This window comes from Oryctolagus cuniculus, chromosome 6 (assembly GCF_964237555.1).
Source record: "Oryctolagus cuniculus chromosome 6, mOryCun1.1, whole genome shotgun sequence".
NCBI classification, from domain to species: domain Eukaryota; kingdom Metazoa; phylum Chordata; class Mammalia; order Lagomorpha; family Leporidae; genus Oryctolagus; species Oryctolagus cuniculus.
Window position 1 is genome coordinate 46,186,655 of NC_091437.1, and position 22,579 is coordinate 46,209,233.

Sequence of the window (22,579 nt, forward strand, 5' to 3'; positions counted from 1 at the left end):
ATGGAAGATATCTCTTTCTCTCTGCCTCTGCTTCTCTGTAACTCTGCCTTACAAATAAATAAATCTTTTTTAAAAAAGGCAAAGAAAAAACAGAAGAAAATAAAGGTTGTGAATTCTACTTTATATCTGTCGACTTATTTAACTATAGGACACCCAATGGAGGTATCAAGTAAGACTTGAGTATGGAGCTCATGAGAAAGATTTGGCTGGAGAGAGGGAGCTGGGTATCACCAGCATATACAAGAAAATGACCTTCGCTCACTTCAAGGATGATGCCTAAATAGAGAGAGGTTAAGAAATGAGACATGGGATTTGCCTTCAAGAGCTTTTTTTTTTTTTAAAGATTTATTTATTTATTTATTTATTTGAAAGAGTTACACAGAGAGAGGAGAAGCAGAGAGAGAGAGAGAGAGAGGTCTTCCATCCGCTGGTTCACTCCCCAATTAGCCCCAAAAGCCAGGAGCCAGGAGCTTCTTCCCGGTTTCCCACGTGGATGCAGGGTCCCAAGGACTTGGGCCATCTTCTACTGCTTTCCCAGGCCACAGCAGAGAGCTGGATTGGAAGAGGAGCAGCCGCGACTAGAACCGGCGCCCACATGGGATGCCGGCGCTTCAGGCCAGGGTGTTAACCCACTGTGCCACGGCACTGGCCCCTCTAAAGCTTTTAGCTCCATTTTTTGCCTTGGGACCAATCCTGAATAAGAGACTAATTGGAATCTGGGACTGTCTTCTGCAAGTCTGAGCCAAGCAGCCAGAAGCAAAGGATGCTCAATAAAGGTTAGCTGAGTAATGACTCAAGAAGACAAAGGAGTAAAACCCAGAGGGCAGTTCTCTCTTGGACTGTTTGCTATAAGATAAGTTTCCTTTCTGCTTCTCTAAAGTAGTTCCACTGTCCCAGATTGCAATCCCTCATGACTGGGATACCTAAGTCTAATGTCAAATTTTTACTTTAATTAGTCATTTATTTTCAAAGTGGATCATCTTCCTGGATGACTAATGCACTTATTTGGGAGGCCTAACAAGTCTGATGGTCATTGTTTTCAAATAAGCAGATGTTTGATTGCACGAGGCTGGCCATGGATGTGGAGGAATGGGCAGTACAGAAACAGGATATGGCATCCACACGTGCAGTTGACTATTTCCCATTCCTGGAATCTATACATGAGAGATAAGGAGAAATTAATCACAGGCAACCACTTCACATCCCTTAAAACATCTTTCTGACTGGGAAACAGAAGAAGCAGTTATGTAGTGGGTAGGAATCTGCTGATGTCAGACTGTAGAGGCTTTAACTCACTCTGCCATTTACTGTGTGACTTCAAGCAAGTTGTCTACCCACTCTCTACATCAGTTCTCTCCTGCAAAGGGCTGGGGTGAAGATAAAATGAGATAATCCATGTGAAGAGCTCCAAATAGGATCTCACATATTGTAAGTTCTCTATGAACATTAACTAGTATATAAGTTCTCTGGGGATGCTGCATCTCAGTATCACAAGCTGAGAGGCTTAAACAATAGAAATGTGTTGTCTCAGCACTCTAGAGGCTGGAAGTCTAACAAGGAGGTGTAGCAGGGTTGGTTCCTTCTGTGGGCTGTGAGTCAGAATCTAATCCAGGTCTCTCTCCTAGCTCCTGGTGGTTGGCTAGGAACTTCTGTGTTCCCTGGCATCTGTTGATCACCCTGGACTCTGCCTTTATCTTCATATGGTGTTCTCTGTGTGTGCCTGTGTTCAAATTTCCCGTTTGAATGAGGATACCAGTTGTATTGGATGCTACTCCAGCACGACCTCATCTTAAGCAATTACATCCATCATGACCGTATTTCCAACACATTTTAAGGTACTGGGTATTTGAAGTTTTGTATATGAATTTTAGGGGGAAACAATCCAACCCATAACAGGTAAGTAGTATTATTTTTAAAATTATTATTCTGCTCATGTCAGATTACCAATGAATATATGGATGCTTCTTTTTTTTTTTTTAAAGATTTATTTATTTATTTGAAAGAGTTACACAGAGAGAGAGAGAGAGAGGCAGAGGCAAAGAGAGAGAAAGGTCTTCCTTTTGCTGGCTCACTCCCAACTGGTTGCAATGACTAGAGCCGCACTGATCCGAAGCCAACAGCCAGGAGCTTCTTCCTGGTCTTCCCCCACGGGTGCAGGGGCCCAAGGACTTGGGCCATCTTACACTGCTTTCCCAGGCCATAGCAGAGAGCTGGATTGGAAGTGGAGTAGCTAGGACTCGAACCAGCACCCATATGGGATGCCAGCACAGCAGGCAGCAGCTTTACCCACTACACCACAGTGCCGGCCCCATATGTATGTTTCTTGTCAACTTTTTATTTTGAATTTGTCCCAGACTTAGAAGAATATTATAAAAATAGTTCAAAGAGGTCCCATATGACTAACATCCAGACTTCCATAACATTAATGTAATTACAGTATAATTATGTAAACCAGGTAATTAACATTGACCTAATACTATTACCAAACCCATAGATCTTGTTCAAATTTTGCTAACTGTCCCACCAATGTCACTATCTGGCCCAAGATTCAATCCAGGATAGCAAAATACATTTGATCACTATTATCACTCAAATCTAAGGTAGTTCTTGGATCTTCTTTAATCATGCATTGCCTTGACACCTTTGAAGAACAGTAATAAGTTATTTGGTAAAATGTCCTCAATTTTTGTTTCTTTGATGTTTCTCCATGATTAAATTCAAGTTCTGCATTTTTGTCCAGAACCCCACATATTATATCCTCCCCAGTAACAGAAGGGAGATGAAGTTTAGCTGTCTTGTTATTGGTGAGATGGCTAAAGTGGTGTGAACCCAGGTTGTCCACTGATGAGTTACCATTTTTCCCTGTAGCATTAAGGTATTTTGTGGAGAAATGCTTTGAGGTTATGTTAATATCCTCTTTCTCATCCCACATTTACCAACTTATTTTGGCATTCGTGATGATACTTGTTTGCAAACAATGATTTTGCTCAAATATAATTTTCTGTTTCTGCCCTTCTGTCTATATCTGTTAATTTGAATTCTACTGTAAAGAAATATTCTTGGGCTGATACCTGTGGCTTACTGGGTATGGGCACCAGTTCAAGTCCTGACTGTTCCACTTCAAATCCAGCTCTCTGCTATGACCTGGGAAAGTAGTAGAAAGTGTCCTAAGTGCTTGGGCTCCTCTACCCGCATGGGAGACCTGGAGAAAGCTCCAGGATCCTGGCTTCAGATCAGTCCAGCTGCAGCAGTTGCGGCCATTTGGGGAGTGCACCAGAAAATGGAAAATCTTTCTCTTTGTCTCTCCCACTCTCTCTCTCTCTCTGTAACTCTGACTTTCAAATAAATAAATCTTTTTTAAAACAGAAAGAGGCATTCTTTATTCTTCTTATATTAATAAAATCTTCCTAATTTTTTATTTTAAGAGAAAGTATCATGTTGGCTCTCTGAGGACCCTTTGCAGTTTTGAAATATTCACTTCTGTGCTTTCACTAAAAAAAGCAAAAACACAAAACAAAAAAAACCCTTTCCTTTTATTTTTCATTTAAACCTCATGATTTCATTTAACCTTCATGATTTTCATTCCTATTAATAGAATCTTTGAGGGATGAGCATGCTAAATGCTTTGCGGGGTAAAGTGGATGCTTAAATTATTCAAGAGAACTGCTTTTATACAATTTGGATGCACCCATTCACACATAAAAATTAATGTTAATTAGATGCCATTTCCATCTATTCATTAAAACAAATCCCATAGCATTCCAGATATCCTTAGTTAGCCTGCTATTTTAAGCACTTCAAAACAAAATGGCATTTCTTAAAAAAGAAAAATCACAACTTGTGTTTTACAAAATCACTTAACTTGCACTAATGGTGGGAGTTTCTACCTCCTCTTTTCAGACTACTTTCCCCATTCTCTTCTCCTAATCAATCAGGCAGTCACTCAACAACCATTTACTGAGAACCTATTATGTGCCAGCCTCTTCTCTAAATGCTGGAACCAAACCACTGAACAAAACAGACCCAAAGTCCTATCCTCTCAAGCTTTCAGTTTTATCAGGGTAAACAGGCAAGAAACAAAAGAACAAACCTTATCAGGGTAGCTGCTTTGCAGAAATGCTGAGCAGTGAGGAGAAAGAGAACCACAGGGCAGGGAACTCTGTAATTCAGACAGCCTGAATAAGGGAGACCTCTCTGATGGAGTACACAAGGCGAGATTTGAATGGAGAACTGAAAGAAATGAGAGAAAGGCTCTGTGGCTGGGGGCTGGGAGGCATTTCAGGAAAAGACTGCAATGCAAGGTTCCGTTTTAAGAATAATGATTGGGCTACATTTGCTGTTTGGGGTGAGGGCTGTTGCTGTGTATCTGTCCCCTGAAGTGGTATAATTTTGCTACACACATACGGCATTCTTTTGCTAAGTTTTGAGCTTTTAGTGCTTTTCAACGCACTTTTCCCTCCTACTTAATTTTCTAACATGTAGTTTTGAGTATATTTCTTTACTTGGATGTATACTCTATATATTGTAGACAGAGATAGATTGGTATACATACACACACACATGTGTGTGTATGTAAAGGGTCTCTTTTCAATTTTTTAAAATTTATTTGAAGGCAGAGAGAACGAGAGAAATAGATTCTGTCTACTGGTTCACTCCTCAAATGCCCACAACAGTCAGGTCTGGGACAGACAGAAGCCAGGAGCCAGATTTTCAATCCGTTTCCCACAGCGTGACAAGGAACCAATTATTTGAGCCATCACTTATTACCTCCCAGAGTGAACCTAATGCAGGAAGCTAGAATCAGAAACAGAACCAGGACTTGAACCCAAGAGCTCTGTTATTGGATGTGGGTGTCCTAAGTGGTGTCATAATGCTGCACCAAACAGCTGTTCCTACCCCCCCCCCCTTTTTTTTTTACTGCTGATGGCTTTTAAGCTCCACTCCATCCTCTTACTCTTCTGCCCCACATCTACATTTGGGCAAGATGCTAAGAACATCAGGATGTGCCCTCCTTTGCGGAAAGGTTCACAGCACACACAGCACTGATAAGTACAACAGGCACAGGCCACATGAGCTTACTGAGCATCTGAAAGGTGGTGAAATGTGCTGTATCTGTAAAATACACTCTGGGTTTCAAAGATGGTGTGAAAGTATAAAATATACCATTTACAATTTTTAGGTTGATTATATGACAAAATGATATTTTGTACATGTTACGTTAAACTATTATGAACACTCTTTTCTCCTGTTTCTTTTAACTTTTAAAATGCTGGTGCAGGAGGTGGCACTGTGGTCTATCAGGTAAAGCTACTGCCTGCAGTATTGGCATTCCATATGGATGCTGGTTCAAGTCCCAGATGCTCTACTTCTGACCCAGCTCCCTGCTAATGCACCTGGAAAAGTAGCATAAGATGGCCCAAGTGCCTGGGCCCCTACCCCTGCATGGGAGACCCAGAAGAGGCTCCTGACTCCTGGCTTCGATCATCCCAGCTCAAGCCTTTGCGGCCATTTGAGGAGTGAACCAGTGGATAGAAGCACTGTGTGTGTGTGTGTGTGTGTGTGCATGTGTGTGTGTAACTGTGCCTTTCAAATAAACAAATAAATCTTTATGGGGGCCTGGCACCATGGTGTATGTAGTAGGCTAAGCCTCCACAGAATCCATATGGGTTCATGTCCTTGCTGCTCCTCTTCCAATCCAGCTCTCTGTTATGGTATGGGAAAGCAGTGGAAGATGGCCCAAGTGCTTGGGCCCCCTGCACCCATGTGGGAGATCTGGAAATAGCTCCTGGCTCCTGGCTGCAGATTAGCCCAGCTCTGGTGGTTGCAGCCATTTGGGGATGAACCAGCAGATGGAAGACCTTTCTCTCTCTTCCTCTCTCTGTCTGTAACTCTACCTCTTAAATAAATAAATAAAGATCTTTTTAAAAAAATCTTTAAAAAATGTTGATATAAGAAACTTATACCTGTGGCTCCACTTCTATTTCTATTGGTCAGCACTAATAAACACCAAAGTATTGAAAACAGTTAGTTCCATCTTAGTCTTTAAAAAAATTCATTTCCTTGGCTTCTCTGAATTTTTCAAGCATGAATTTAAAAATGAAAAGGCATTTCTTTGAGTTGTTGTCAGTGGAGGTGGGAGGCTATGGAGGGGCCCTCACAGCAGGAGAGGATGCCCTCCCCAAAAGGACCAGAAAGTAAAAGCATTTTCAAATCCGTTGTCATCTGCCTCCTACTAAACTTGGGCAGAAGCTGTCTTCATACCTTGAGTCACTAAGTGACAAACTGCGACCTAACTCAACATGTAAACTAACGGGAAGGCTAATTTAGGAAATGCTTCTGTGACAAATGGCTGAGTCTCAGGCAGTCCCAGCAGCAGAGCTTCTGCCAATCACAGGCTAACAGATCAGGCCGTGTCCAAATAAAGCAAACACTGAACTGTAACCAATCAAGTTCCTCCGGGCTTCACTTCCATCTTCCGTTTGCAAACGCTGCCTCCTGATGTTGCAGAGCAGAGCTTCCTGAACCTGAGAGTTATCTGACTGACACATCTTTCTTTGCTCAATTAAACTCTGCTAAATTGACATCTGTCATCATTCCACACCCTTCATGAGGGACAGACAGCCTATAAGCTTTTGGAGGAAATTATTTGCTGATGGTGACTCTAGATTTGCAAACACATGCATGTGCCTAGGCCTACAGACCCAGGCTTCTTACATCAGCTGTTTTGCTGCCTCAAGAAACTTGAGGTCTGTTGACTCCCATTTTCCTGAATTAATCTCTGGAGCATTTGTACTTGACATAACCCATGTTCTATTGTATACAAGGCCTCCGTGTTACAGATCCTTGTCCACAAACCAGGACAACCAAGCCCAGGTTGGCTGGCCAGACACAGAGCGGCCTACTTTGCAGGGTAATGTTTTGGAACAAATTGTACAGGCCTAATCATGCAAAAATGTCATTGTATTGAAGAAGTCAGAATTCAGAACATGCTTGACTGATGCAGCAACAGAATTTTATTAGCCCTGACTATGAAGAGCAGAAAACAACCCTATCTCTTGTATTTAGGCAGTCAATTCTTTCTACTGGAAGAGTGAATAGTAAGAGAAGGCAAGGGAGAGGAAAAACATCAAGTGGATTTAACTGGTCACAGTATAAAAACTGCAGAAGTCCTATCACTTTTCAGAAAACCTCACTGCGTGCTTTGGAACAATGTTTACACAAATAAATTTTAAAATTTAAGTCTAAGTAATCTCAATTCTGTAATTTTGAAACTTCACTGAGTAAGAAAAATATTGATTACTGAGCTTTAAAAGACAAATGTATACAGATAAGCAAATTTGGGAATTTACATTTGGTCTAAAATCTACAAAAAGGGGAAAATTTCTCTTTTAAGGAATGAAAAATTTACCCAAAACATACAAACCCTGTATTTTGACACACCCTTATAACTCTAAAAACTGAAGCCATTATTAGCACAACAATTTGAACACCAAGCTTATAACAGCTATTAACAGCTGTATTGAGATATAATTCACTTGATTCTTTTCAAGTGTATTATTTGATGTACTATTTTGATGTACTGTTTAATGTACTATTTGATATACATTCAGAGTTGTGCATCCAGCACCAGGATTTTTGAATATTTTCAATATTCTAGAAAGAAATCCAAACCCTTTAGTCAGCAACCCCCAAAGGCACATTCCCCTCCTGCCCTCTTATAGGCACTGGCAACCACTAGTCCAGTTGTGTCTCTGTGTACTTCTCCATATTTCACAATGCAATTATACACAGTGTGGTCCTTTGTGAGTTCCTTCTTTGACTTTGTATAATGTTTTCAAGGCTTATACATATTGTAGCAAGTATCAGTACACCCATTCCTTCTATTGCTGAACAGTATTAGATTGCATTGATATGCTACACTCTATTTATCCACTTATCAGCTGGTGACATTTGGGATGTTTCCACTTTGGGGCTGTTATGAAAAATGCTACTGTGAATGTTCATGTACCTGAGTATAATTTAAAATTTAAGTCTTACCTACTATACCACAGTAAAAAACAATGAAATCCAGTCATTTGCAACAAAATGGAGGAATCTGGAACACATCATGCTGAGTGAAATAAGCCAGTCCCAAAGGGACAAATATCATATGTTCTCCCTGATCGGTGACAACTGACTAAACACCAAAAAGGAAACCTGTTGAAGTGAAATGGACACTATGAGAAACGGTGACTTGATCAGCATAGCCCTGACTATTAATGAACAACTTAATACATTTTCCCTCTTAGTATTTTTTTGTCTGTTCTACTTAATACGACTGGTTTAATTCTGTAATTAATACACAGTTATTCTTAAGTGTTGAAATTTAACTGAAATGTGATTCCTGTTAAATATAAGAGTAGGAATAAGAGAGGGAAGAGATGTACAATTTGGGACATGCTCAAGCTGACTTACCCCAAATGGTAGAGCTAGAAACATACCAGGGGATTCCAATTCAATCCCATCAAGGTGGCATGTACCAATGCCATCTCACTAGTCCAAGTGATCAATTTCAGTTCACAATTGATCATAATGAAAGGACTAAGAGTCAAAGAGATCACATAAACAAGTCTAGTACCTGCTAATACTAACCGATAGAATAAATAAAGGGGAGAGCAATCCAACATGGGAAGCGAGATACACAGCAGACTCATAGAATGGCAGATGTCCTAAACAGCACTCTGGCCTCAGAATCAGCCCTAAAGGCATTCGGATCTGGCTGAAAAGCCCATGAGAGTATTTCAAGCATGGAAAGCCAAGACACTCTGGCAAAAAACAAAACAAAACAAAACAAAACAAAACAAAACAAACAAAACCTAAATGAAAGATCTCTGTGAGTGAGATCCCAGTGGAAAGAACAGGTCTTCAAAGAAGGAGGTACCTTTCTCTGAAGGGAGGAGAGAACCTCCACTTTGACTATGACCTTGTCTAAATAAGATAAGAGTTGGAGAACTCAAAAGGCTTCCATAGCCTTGGAAACTCATGACTGGAGCATAGGGAGATTACTGATGCCATAAACAGGAGTGTCAATTTGTAAAGTCAACAACAGGAGTCACTGTGCACTTACTCCTCATGTAGGATCTCTGTCCTTAATGTGTTGTACAGTGTGATTTAATGCTATAACGAGTACTCAAACAGTATTTTTCACTTTGTGTTTCTATGGGGGTGCAAACTGTTGAAATCTTTACTTAATGTATACTAAACTGATCTTCTGTATATATAGAAAATTGAAAATGAATCTTGATATGAATGGAAGGGGAGAGAGAGTGGGAAATGGGAGGGTTGCAGGTGGGAGGGAAGTCATCGGGGGGGTGGGGGAAGCCAATGTAGTCCATAAGCTGTACTTTGGAAATCTATATTCATTAAATAAAATTAAAAAAAATTTTAAGTCTTACCTTGAGGCTGAAGTTGTGTCCATGGAAAGTGAATGTAAAGGGGCCGGCTTTGGATTGGCACAGTTCCAGCCATTGCAGCCAATTGGGGAGTGAACCATTGGATGAAAGACCTCTCTTTGTCTGCCTCTCCTCTCTCTGTGTTAACTCTGACTTTCAAATAAATAAATCTTTAAAAAAAAAGGAAATGAATAAACTCTAAAAAAAGTGATTGTAAAGCAAAGGAAAATGCTTTCTCAGTGACTGCCATTATTAAATCATGTTTCCCCATGGAAAATATTCCCTGAGGGCCTGATTGATAAATATGGAGAGATCTCAATTTAAATTGTTTTATTCTTTAACAGAATTAGATACATCCCTATTTATTGTGTGTCGACTGTAAGGGAAGACAAATAATTTTTTCTCTACTCTTCATGATCTCTTAATGAAAGGTGGATTTAACTACAGAAAAACAAGAAATCCATTAACATGTAGACCTCACGTATACATCGGAGATACCCAGGAAAAGCAATTTTGAAGATATAATCTCTAAGATATGTATCTTAATATGTTATATACCACTGTAATGGAATTGCACAGACTGAGTAATTTGCAATGAACAGAAATTTATTTGACTGTTCTGGAAACCAGAAAGTCCAACATTGAGGAGCTGCATTCTTGCTATGGCATCACATGGCAGAAGGCATCACATGGGTGAAAGAACTAGAAAGGGTCAAACTCTCCTTTATAAAGATGCTCTCTCTCACAGTGGGTGTTTAGCCTAGTGGTTATCAGAAGCGGAACATCCAAGACTCATATATGGAATGCAGCATCACAGGCAGCGGCTTAACCTGCTGTGCCACAGCACTGGCCCCATATATTTTTTTCATGGTGCACATTTTTCATGAACTTTTTCAGACTCCTTATATACATAGATTTCAAAATCTTTTTTGCACCAAAATAATCTTTTAATTCCATTTTCCATGAACATTTGAAATATGCTACAGTTTATTCCTAAACATGATTTTTAAAAAAGCCTGGAAAGATATTAACCATAGTTACCACTGCTTGGGTATATTACATTAAAATCAGATTTTATACAGTTTAAGCATTATTTGTATTGGGGCTGCTACTGTGGCGTAGTAGGTTAAGCCTCTGCCTGTGGTGTCAGCATCCCACATGGGAACTGGTTAGAGTCCCAGCTGCTCCATTTCCAATCCAGCTCTCTGCTTACTGGATGGGAAAGCAGTGGAAGATAGCCCAGGTGCTTGGATCCCTGTACCCATGTGAGAGACTAAAAAAATCTCCTGGTTCCTGGCTTCAGTTTGGCCCAGCTCCAGCCATTGTGGTCATGAGGGTAGTGAACCAGTAGATGGAAGACCTCTCTTTCTGTCTTTCCTTCTCTCTGCCCATAACTCTACTTCTTTTAAAGATTTTATTTATTTAGGGCCAGCACTGTGGCACAGTGGGTTAACATCCTGGCCTGAAAGCGCCAGCATCCCATTTGAGCGCCGGTTCAAGACTTGGCTGCTCCTCTTCCAATACAGCTCTCTGCTATGGGAAAGCAGTAGAAGATGGTCCAAGTCCTTGGGCCCCTGTACCCCTGTGGGAGACACAGAAGAAGCTCCTGGCTCCTGGCTTTGGATTGGCATGGCTCCAGCCATTGCGGCCAACTGGGGAGTGAACCATTGGATGGAAGACCTCTCTCTCTCTCTGCCTCTCCTCTCTCTGTGTAACTCTGACTTTATTTATTTATTTTGAAAGTCAGAGTTACACACAGAGAGAAGGAAGGAAAGGTAGAGAGAGAGAGAGAGAGAGAGAGAGAGAGAAAGAGAGATGTCTTCCATTTGCTGGTTCACTCTCCAATTAGCCGCAATGGATGGAGTTGCGCTGATCCGAAGCCAGGAGTCAGGAGCCAGGAGCTCATTCTGGGTCTTCCCACGCAGGTGCAGGCACCCATGGTCTTGGGCCATCTTCTGCTTTCCCAGGCAAGAGCAGAGAGCTGGATTGGAAGTGGAACAGCTAGGACTCGAACCGGCACCCATATGGGATGCCAGCACTGCTGGCAGCAGCATTACTCACTAAGCCACAGCACTGAAAAATTTTTAAAATTAATATATTTGAGCAGCAGAGGAAGAAAGATAAACAGAGAATTCCCATCTGCTGGTTTACTTCCTAAATACCCTCAACAGCTCGGATTGGACCAGGACTGCAATTACATCTAAGTCTCCCACACAGATGGCAGGAACTCAATTACTTAAAGCCATCACCTCTGCCTCCTAGGGAATGCACTGGCCGGAAGGTGGAGTCAGGAACAGAGCTTGGATACTCAACCCAGGCACTTATGTGGCATCTTAATCACTGGGTCAAATGCCCACCCTAACCTTTTTTTTTTTTTAGATTTATTTTATTTATTTGAAAGTTGGAGTTACACAGAGAGAAGGAGAGGCAGAAAGAGAGAGAGAGAGAGAGAGAGGTCTTCCATTCGCTGGTTCACTCCCAAATTGACTGCAATGGCTGGAGCTGTGCCTATCTGAAGTCAGGAGCCAAGAGTTTTTTCCAGGTCTCCCACATGGTGCAGGGGCCCAAGGACTTGGGCCATCTTCTCCTGCTTTTCCAGGCCATAGCAGAGAGCTGGATGGAAAGTGGAGCAGTCAGGTCTTGAACTGGCGCCCATATGGGATGCCGGCACTGCAGGTAGTGGCTTTACTCACTAAATCAAATCACTGGCCCCCTCACCCTTATCTTTTAATCACATTTTCCATGCACTTTTTGAAGTATTCTAATATTGTTACCTTGGGCAAATTTCTTAACCGTAACTCCTCCAAAATGGAAATAAGAACAGGGCACACTTGCAAGCTAAGATCTAAAGCACCAAATGGACCAGCTCGGAGAAATCCAATGGTACTTTGAAAAGTCTGAAAAAGGGACTGTTGTTGTGGCATAGTGGGCTAAGCCTCTGCCTGCAGTGCTGGCATCTCATATGGGTACCTGTTAGATTCCCTGCTGCTTTACTTCCAATACAGCTGTCTGGCTATGACCTGGGAAAGCAGTAGAAGATGGCCCAAGTGCCTGGGCCCCTGCACCCGGAAGAAGCTCCTGGTTCCTGATCAGCCTAGCTTGGGCCATTGCAGCCATTTGCAGAGTGAACCAGCAGAGGGAAGACTTTTCTCTTTGTCTCTCCCTCTTTCAGTCTTTAACTCTACCTCTGAAATAAAATAAATCTTAAAAAAAAAAAGGTTTGGAAAAAATGGAAGCAAAAGGAAAGTACATTTTGATATTAAAAAATTGAAATCCATGCATAGTTTTTTCATCGTACACATTTTCCATAAACTTTCTGAAGACTCCTCATAGCTAGGAAACTGAATTGGAGCATCAATCTGGCCTACAGCCTGTTGGCCTGGAAAGCTGAGGATGATGGATTAGGAATTTGTGCAGATCTGAGTGTGCTGTGTCCTCTATGCTGCCACTGTAGAGTTGTTCTTGCGTCTCTGAGGTTAATGGGCTGGTTACATCTCCAAACAATACACACTGTACCATGCTGGACCTTGGAGAACGTTATTAGCATCCATTCCTGTCTGTAGGATGCTAGCAAGACTTCTGGGGCTCTGAAAGCTGACTCTTTTGCTGGAAATTGTTACTGAGACCTTGCTCTATGTCTTAACTACCTGGCATCCTTCTGTAACTTTTAGATAATTTGATTTATTCAAGTATCTACTGTTGACTTTTGTCCCTATGTGGTTGGATTCATGGGCTTGATGAGGAAATTCAGTGAGATCACAAATTGAGAGCTTAGTGCCATGCCTGGCTCCAAGCTAGTGCTTAATAAACGTTAGTTATGCTTGTCCTAATGCACTCCCGGGCATGTGCCAGATGCTGGGAATAATGCCTTCGTGTGTGTACACATTCTGCAAAGGTCAGAAGATGCAAAGTGGCAGTCACTGTTCACACAGCAGCAAAGACAGTGTCTGGAGATTTCTGAACACTTCTGGGCTGAAGGGATTTTCGGCACCTTTTTTTTTTTTTAAAGATTTATTTTATTTATTTGAAAGACAGAGAGAGAGAGAGAGAGAGAAATCTTTCACCCACTGGTTCACTCCCCAAATGGATGACTGTAATGGTTGGGGCAGGGCCGGCGCTGCGGCTCACTAGGCTAATCCTCCACCTTGCGGTGCCGGCACACCGGGTTCTAGTCCCGGTCGGGGCGCCGGATTCTGTCCTGGTTGCCCCTCTTCCAGGCCAGCTCTCTGCTGTGGCCAGGGAGTACAGTGGAGGATGGCCCAAGTGCTTGGGCCCTGCACCCCATGGGAGACCAGGAGAAGCACTTGGCTCCTGCCATCGGATCAGCGCGGTGCGCCGGCCACAGCGCGCTGGCCGTGGCGGCCATTGGAGGGTGAACCAACGGCAAAAGGAAGACCTTTCTCTCTGTCTCTCTCTCACTATCCACTCTGCCTGTAAAAAAAAAAAAAAAAAAAAAAAAAAAAAAAAAAAAGGTTGGGGCAGGACCAGTCGAAGCTGGGATCCTGGGACTCCATCCGGATCTCCCATGTGTGTGGCAGGAGCCCAAACACTTGGGCAATTTTCCACTGCTTTCTCAGGAAGCTGGATCAGATGTGGAGAGGCTGAGACTCGAACCAGCACTTACGTGGGATGCCAGCATCACAGGTGGCAGCTTCACTGCTCTAACACAGTGCTGGCCCTGATTTTTAGTACTTTAAAATAGGACTCATGTTTCTTTATCTTCCTTTAAAGCATGAGGACAGAGGAGTTTTTCCTGAATGCTTGGGTATTTGGCTTAGCTTATTTCCAGAAAAAAGGGAGGATGTTTCTTATGTGTAAAATGGGAATGTTCCACACCCTTCCTCGGAAGGCTCCTGTCGTGGGGGTATGTACATGAAGCGTTTTACATAGGATCTGGCACATGCAAAAAGCTTGATAAATAGGAGCTGTGACTATCACAGTTCATTTTATGGGGTGAGAGAGAAGGGCATGTCGCAGTGAGAGCATAGGTTTGGAAGGCAGGAAGGGCAGGGCCTGAATCCTCACCTCCCTTCCCAGCAGAGGGAACCTGGGCAGGTTGATTCACTTCTCTGAGCCTCAGCCTCCCCATGTGCAAATGGTACATTCGTATGCCCAAGTCTCATGACGCTGCGTCATCAGTAAAAGAGGGCGGGAACTTGGCATGCCTGGGCAGTGTGAGGTTTCTGCAGCTTCTACTGCAGCTGGGGCTGGAACTGGCAGTCAGTTTTGGGGAATTATCCATCCAGATAGCCATTTAATTCTCTGTTATTGTTTTGTTTTACTTTTCTCTCACTGTTTGTCTGCCAGTGGCCAGTTTTTAAAATTACAAATCGTCTAGAAACACTACTTGTGATTCCTCAGCAGTGCTGAGCTCTGTAGAGAATGGACTTTGAACACTCGCAACTCTGAGGTTGCTAATGACCCCAGGAAAGAGGTATTATTGTCTCCCATTTTATAAATGAGGACCTGAAGCTCATATGCTTAAGTACCTGCCTAAGGTCACTCAATTAAAAAAAAATATATATGCATATATATATTTATACATTTATTTATTTGCAGGTAGAGAAGTCTCCCAACCACTGGCTCACTCCTCAAATGCCTGTAACAGCTGGGACTGGGCTGTGCTGAAGCCAGAATTCAGTCGGGTCTCCCGTGTGAGTGGCAGGGACACAGGTACTTGAGCCATCATCCAGGGTGCACGACCAGGAAGCTGGAATCAGGAGCAGAACTGGAACTCCAACCCAGGCACTCCCATATGGGAGGCATGGGTCCCAAGTGACATCTTCACCACCACACTAAATGCCTGCCCATCACCCAGATACTTTTTTACCTTACGTATATCTGAGCCAGAACTGAGTGTTCCTAGGGACCCCAGAGCAGAGTACTATCTCCAGGTCTCTCCCTCTTGCTGTCTCTTTTGTCATCCTTCTCCAGCAGGTAACACAGAAAAGATCCCAAGATTGTTCTGGAGTCAGATTAGCCTGAACTCAATCTCAACTCCAGAGTCTTACTTAAAATGGGAGATAACAATAGCCACTACTCTGGAAGGCGTGACAATGACATGAGATTGTTATTAATTTTTTACTATGTGCGAGGCCTTTGTCCCAGGGCCCAGGTCATCCATAAATACCAGATCCTCCCAGCACTGCCCCCTCCTCCACACCCCTGCCCCACAGCACTCACAGGAACCTGAGCTCTACTCCTGCCGGACCTAGACTTCCCGAGAGCTGGACAGTCACCAGCTCCAGCTGGTCTGCTCCGGCATCGTCGCTGTCTCTGCCATGGAGATGATGTCCAGCAGGCCTGTTCAGGGGACACGAAACGCGGGCCTCAGGACTCTGAGGCGGCGCGAGTTTACGGGAACCCCCACGGGAAGGGCCCTGTTAGCAATCCAGGGAACAGCCTTACCCCTGTGACCCTCGTCCACACGGCGGGGACACACAGGCCTCAGCCTATCCGGCAAATGTGTGTGTGTGTGTGTGTGTGTGTGTGTGTGTGTGTGTGTGTGAAGCACGTTTTCCACGGAGCTATGGTTTCCAGCAAAACTCACTTGGGGACTCGTTTGTTTTCTAGTGGCACACGATGAAGAGCGGGTGGGGCCTTTAAGAGCCGACTAGGGCTCTAGCTCTCACGCGAGTTCTCGTGAGACAGAACTAGTTCCCGCGAGAGTGGGTTGCGGGCGCGCGAGTTCCGTGTCCTCAGAGCAAGTTGCAGGTGCTTGTCCTTTGGCTTTACTCTGCCGTATTATGACACCGAACAAGTCACTCGGCCTCCTGCTTCCAAACTTCCCAGCTTTCAAACATGTGATCCAAAATAGAGGCTTTTTATTTTTTAAAAAATATTTATTTATTTGAAAGAGCTATAGAGAAGCAGAGAGTGAGACAAAGAGGTCTTCCATCCGCTGGTTCTCTCCCAAAGGCCACAACAGCGGGAGCTGCGCCTGACCGAAGCCAGGAGCCAGGAGCTTCTTCCGAGTCTCCCACGTGGGTACAGAGGTCCAAGGACTTGGGCCATCCTCTACTGCTTTTCCAGGCCATAGCAGAGAGCTGGATTGGAAGAGGAGCAGCCAGGTCTTGAACCAGTGTCCATAGGGGATGCCAGCACTGCAGGTGGCGGCTTTATCTGGTATGCCACAGTGCTGGCCCCAACTTTTTTTTTTTTTTTTTTTTAAACAAATTCTCCAGTCCTAAGTATCCTAATAGTAAGGGACTAAGTCACATTGGGAATCCCATTATGCGGACAAACCGAGGCCCGCATCAACTCCGAAAATCTGCTTAAGACATTGGCAGCCCCAGCCTGGCCCCAGTTTTTGAACTTCTCTCCCAGTATCACCACTCTTACTGTGGCCACTTCGCCCTGTCCCAGCACGCATGAACAAGGCTAGTTGGAAAACAGCTGTGTAGTAATTATCTTGTGGCACTTAGTAATAGTAATACGAAGTAATACAAGGTTGTTGTAAAAAATTCACATCATTCAGGTAGGCAAAAAGAGCAAAGTAAAAAGTCCATAATCCCACTGCTGTGAGAGAACCGTGTAGTACTTTGATGGGCAGTCAGATATTTTGCCACTTAGATAGGACTATACATAAAATTAACATATATATATATATACATAAACCATATAGCATCTGCATAGAAAGACATCACATATATGTATATATGTGTGTGTGTAAGATTATTAGTCTCTTCAGGCTGCCATGTCAAAATATAATAGGTTACTTTGCAGCAATTGATATAAATAACACATTTTTTTGAACACTGAAAAAAATTGCACTAAGATGTTAGTAGATTATGTAGATCTATATAGTTATATAAGTTTTACTATTGTAATAGTAAGGTAGGGTCTTGCTATTATTTGTTGTTTCCGCATAGCAAGGTATAAGCATTTTTGCCTGTCCTCGGATATTCTTTCTCACCAGCAGTGGGAAATGCTGAGCTGTTTTGTGTTTGTAGCTGTGTCGAATCACTTAACCAATGCACAGACATGTAGGTGTTTCCCATTTTCCCCCACAGCCCTCTGTAATGAGCATTTTTGAAGTTAAATATTTGCATACAACTAAGAGGTTCCTTTCAGTCATATTTCCAGATCAAATAACTGAGACTTGAAGGGTGCAATATTCTAAGGGCTTTTTCAAGTAGAGGGGGAGACTTAGATGGGAGATGTTCTTGCTGTACTCTGAGGCCAACAGCCTGTTACCTATACCTGCTAACTCTTTCCACACCCACCATGAAGGCTGAGCCCCACCCAGCACCTCAGTTCTCCTGCCCTGACCTTGTGTTTCCCTTACACCCAAGTCCATGATCTCAAAATCTACCTTCTGTCTATAGGTCTGTCTTCTTGCTATGCTGGGAGCCCTCACTCTGCCCGTCTGTGCTGGGTTTTGGGTGTTGTGACTTGCAGACTTCCCTGAACTCAACTCCTGCCTGCCTGGATCTCGAGAGAATGGCAGCTCCCAGGAACCTGCAACTCTGCAACTCTTCTGATGCTGGTTTCTTCAGTAGACATCAGATTTTTGGTGAGTTGACATACCCTTCAGTCACCTACCCTCAATGTGCCCATTCTGTGTCCTGGAATTTCTTCTCTCCCCTCCAATATTCAAAATGCCTTACTTTTCTGGAAACCAGGGGAATGGCAATTCCCCAAGGTTGGTTCTTACATTGAAATGAGTGGTCTTCCTTCATTCTCTGAGATAATTCCTCACTGATAAGAGAAGCAGTGACAAAGGCAATGGAAAAGGCCAGGCAGTGACTTGCAGCAATTTGGCATGGTGCTTATAGGCCTGTTGGATTTCCTCTCGTTTTTGGTTCAGCATCTTACTCACAGCGATATCTGCTTCTCTGTTTTCTGACAGCTCCAGGATTTCATGACACAGATTGTGCATAACAGGGTGTTGAATTGGGAAGGGGACATTGTACAGTAATCTAAATGAGAGGAAGAGAGGGGAGGTGGATGAAAGGGAAAACCATGATGCTGGAGACATTCAGTTACCATGTCCTTGCCCATTAAGGCTGACACGTCCTGACGGTGATCCTGCTGAGCTGGTGTGTTGGATGAGAGTGAAAAGGGAGGGAGGGGAGTGAGAGAGAGAAGAAGAATAGGGAGGGAGACAAATCAGAGGAGTTGTCTCAGGTGTGACTTGCAAGAAAGGAGGAATGTGTGCAGAGGACTTATAAGAAATTTTCCATGTGAAGTGCTGAGTAAATATCTCAGGTTAGGCTTCAGAGCTCCTGGAATTGGATTTGGGGTCCTATTGACCTTGACACGATGCTGAGATGGTTCTTGGGTTTCAAGCTTAGAAAAGAAGGGATAAGATAAAGATGTGAATATTAATTGACCATTACTGTGTGCCAGCTCCAACCAGGCTAGCTTTGGGAACAGGGCAATTTAAGGTTGTAGAAACCTAAGAATGTGTGGCAGAGTGGGTGTTCTTGAATCAGATGGCCTGGGTTTGAGTCCTAGATCTGCCTTTCATTACCCACATGGCCTTGAGGAGTTTATTAGCCCCACTGGCCCAGTTTCTCTCCTAACAGCAGAAGAGTCAGAGAGCCCATCACTAGGGCAGTTGTGTGGACTAAATTAAGCAAGGCATGCCATGCTCTATCCATGGTGATGAGATGCCTCTTGTTACAACCAAGGCAGCTGCTGTGCCCCGCCACCTCATGTAATCCTCACCACAAGTCGTATGAGATGATATCCGTTTTTTTTTTTTTAATAAACAAAGACTGGACATAAGAAAGAACTGAGCCCACTTGTACCTCCAATTTATGCTCTGCCCTGAATTTATGCTCTGTCCCATCACAGCTGCCTCTTTTCCATGCAGGTATTATAAATGGATACCTCTGTTCCTTCCGGAGTCAAATGTGTTGCAAGCTGGGAGGGTTGAAACAACAACAAGGACTTATTCTCTTGCAAATCTGGAGGCCAGAGGTTCCAAATGGAGGTGTTGGCAGAGCTGGCCTCCCTCCACAGACTAGGGGAGTCTCCAGCTTCTGGAGGTTCCTAGTTGTTCTTGACTCCTCGTAGCATCTCTCCAACTTTTGTTTCTATCTTCTTATGGCTTCCTCTCTGGTTCTGTGTGTCCTTCTCTGTCCAGTTTGATTTAGGGGCCACCCTAATGCATTGGGATCTCATGTTAATCCTTACTTTACTTCCCTTTCCAAAAACTCTGTATTTCCAAATTAAGTCACCTTCTGAGGTTCTGTGAGGAGATGAATTTTAGGACACCAAGCACTACAGATGGTCTGCAGTAATGACTTTTCAACTTCACAATGGTGCAATAACAATACACACTTAGTAGAAATTGTGTTTTTTTAATTTGGATCCTGCCTGGGTCAGTGATACATTCTATATGCTATCTTGATACTGCCCAGTCTGCCTGTGATCACAGGGGTGAATGGCAGACATTCCACAGTGTGCTGTGCTGCTGAATTAGGATGTTCAGTAGGTTTAATATGAATAGTGTGCTTCGACATCATATTTTCCTTTTTTAAAAATACTTATTTATTTGAAATAAAGGGAGAGACACAGAGAGAAAGGTCTTCCATCTGCTGGTTCACTCTCCCCAATGGCTGCAAAGATCAAGGCTGGGCCAGAACAAAGCCAAGACCCTAGAACTACATCTGGAACTCTCACATGAGTGGCAGGGGTCCGCATACTTGGGTTACCCTCTGCTACTTTCCCAGACACATTAGCAGGAAGCTAGATCAGAAGTAGAGCAGCTAGGAATCAAACTGGTGCCTATATGGGATGCTGGCATTGCAGGCAGCAGTGTAACCCACTGCAACACCTAACTTATGATATTTTCAAATTAAAATGTATTTAATGGTAGCCCCACCATAAGTTAAGGAGCACCTGTGCAGTGATGAATAGCCAAAGACTTCAAGCCCTCTGACAGTGATGCTTCTCTTTCTAAGAACTTTCATTGTTGCCAGGGACCACAGCCTAGGCTGGAAGCAGCAGGAATCCCAGAAAACAAATAGAAGAGGGGCCAGGGGGGTTGGTGAGGGAATTGGGGTCTCAAAATAGCTTGGAGCCACAATTGTCTATCCTGGTGTCTTTGGCTGCATGACCACGCATAAACCCTTTTTCTTCTTAGCATCATTTATGTCTGCGAAGTGGGATTTTTTTTTTTGACAGGCAGAGTTAGAAAGAGAGAGAGACAGAGAGAGAGAGAGTTTTAGACAGTGAGAGAGAGACAGAGAGAAAGGTCTTCCTTCTGTTGGTTCACTCCCCTTATGGCCGCTACGGCCGGTGCTGTGCTGATCCAAAGCCAGGAGCCGGGTGCTTCCTTCTGGTCTCCCATGTGGGTACAGGGACCCAAGCACTTGGGCCATCCTCCACTGCCCTTCCGGGCCACAGCAGAGAGCTGAGCTGGAAGAGGAGCAACCAGGACTAGTACCCGGTATCCCAACCGGGACTAGAACCCGGGGTGCCGGTGCTGCGGGCGGAGGATTAGCCAAGTGAGCCACAGCGTCGGTCAACGAGAAGTGGGATTTAATTGTTACCTTGTGTTGGAAGCTTTATATGTATTATCTTATTTAATCTCACAGAGGATGACTATGAGACTTAGACAAGGAATGTGGGGGCAGGTGTTTGGTGCAGTGGTTAAGATGCTACTTGAAATGCCCATCTCCTTTGTCAGCATGCCTGATTCTAGTTCTGGCTACTCTGCTTCCAGTCTGACTTCCTGGTGATGCTTACACTGGCAGGCAGCAGGTGATAGATCAAGTATTTGGGTCCCTGACATCCACGTGGCAGACCTGGATCCAGTTCTAGGTGTGTGGTTTTGGCGTGGCCCAGCCTGGCTATTGTGGGCTTTGAGGGAGTGTACAGTAGATGAACGATTCATACTCTCCCTTTCAAATAAAATGAAAGTAAATCCATAAATGTTTTTTAAAGAAAGCAAAAAGTGACTTGCCCCATGTCACACAACCAGAACATTACAGAGATAAAACTTAACACCCAGCTTGCTCACTCTCTCACTTGCTCACTCTGTTCTTAGCCACATGCCTATATCACCTTATGCAGCCTTCTGGTGAGAGTTCAACGCATTTGTGAATGCAAACATATGCAGTTAATCACCTTACAATACAAGGATCTTAATTTTTCACATCACAGTTCAGATGGGCAACCTGATTTTCATGGAACAGAGCTGAAAATGCCAACACTGGGGCAAGGCATGGGACCAAGAAAATTCAGCACACCCCATGAATTGGCATTTTATCTGTACTATTGAGGGAGGATGGAGGTACAGCTGCCAGGCTCCAGGTACTGATGTGAACATTCAGCTTTGAGTTGGGGAAGAAAATAGGGCTGGGATCTCTGTTTGAAATTCTTGCCCAAAGATACTGTCCTTCCCCTAGAGAAAGGAACAAAGTCTAAATCTCAGGATACCTGTGACACTGTTAGAATCTGTTAGTGAGTGCTCTGTGTCGGGCCCTCTTCTCGGCTCGCTGTAAGCCTCATCTCATCTCATCTCATCTTCACAAGCCAGAGCCAGTGGGATTAGAAGATGCTTTTCAGGTTCAGCATGCCGTGTTCCAAGGAGATGAGCAACTATTTGAGAACTGATTAGTGCTTAAGTGCTGTGAGAGTTCCTGAGTTTCAGTGTGCTGTTTTTCTTGGGTGATGGACTTGTCATTTTAATGATAATATTCTGAGAATTATGATCTAATATAAAAGGAATGGCCAAAATGCAAGACATGAGTCCCGGGTTCAAGTGTGAGACTTGTCATTAATCAGGCTCTGGGTACTTGGACAAGGCATAGAACTCTGACCTTGAATTTGCTCATCTATTAAACTAGAGGTTCTCAAACTGTATTCTGTGGCATTCAGAAGTGCAGAGGAGGCCACAGGACTCCCAGTAGTGAATAGGGAGGGGAACTGAGTGAATGGAAGCAGAGAAGCTCTGTTTTTGTTTGCTTTTCACACAGGACTTCATAAAAAATGAATTTTTAATTATATAAGAAGTATACTAATATATTCTCCTTGCAAGGAATTCGAATACTGTAGAAACAACTGAAGTTTCCTCGGACATAATCCTCCCTAATCCCTGTGTATGTTGGGGTCTCCATTAAGATTTCCAGTAGAATGAAGGGATGTTGTCCCAAAGAAGTTGGGAGATCATTGGTCTGGTTAGCCCCTAAGCA

At 43.5% G+C, this 22,579-nt stretch overlaps 3 long non-coding RNA genes across 4 annotated transcripts; 1 reads left to right on the plus strand and 2 right to left on the minus strand.

The window, feature by feature from the left end:
- Positions 1-1,016: 1,016 nt before the first annotated feature.
- LOC127490705 (uncharacterized) lies at positions 1,017-10,001 on the minus strand. The gene is made up of 4 exons (XR_007919026.2): positions 9,435-10,001; positions 8,038-8,196; positions 4,091-4,230; positions 1,017-1,154 (listed from the first exon to the last, which is right to left on the minus strand). It is a non-coding gene; the product is annotated as an uncharacterized lncRNA (long non-coding RNA).
- On the plus strand, positions 1,141-21,299 carry LOC127490704 (uncharacterized). The gene is made up of 4 exons (XR_007919024.2): positions 1,141-1,835; positions 14,991-15,104; positions 16,350-16,556; positions 17,759-21,299. It is a non-coding gene; the product is annotated as an uncharacterized lncRNA (long non-coding RNA).
- On the minus strand, positions 14,910-16,056 carry LOC138843053 (uncharacterized). 2 transcript variants are annotated; one of them, XR_011389883.1, is made up of 3 exons: positions 15,982-16,056; positions 15,615-15,734; positions 14,910-15,141 (listed from the first exon to the last, which is right to left on the minus strand). It is a non-coding gene; the product is annotated as an uncharacterized lncRNA (long non-coding RNA). The 2 variants fall into 2 exon arrangements; XR_007919025.2 differs by having other exon boundaries at positions 15,840-16,043.
- Positions 21,300-22,579: the final 1,280 nt, after the last annotated feature.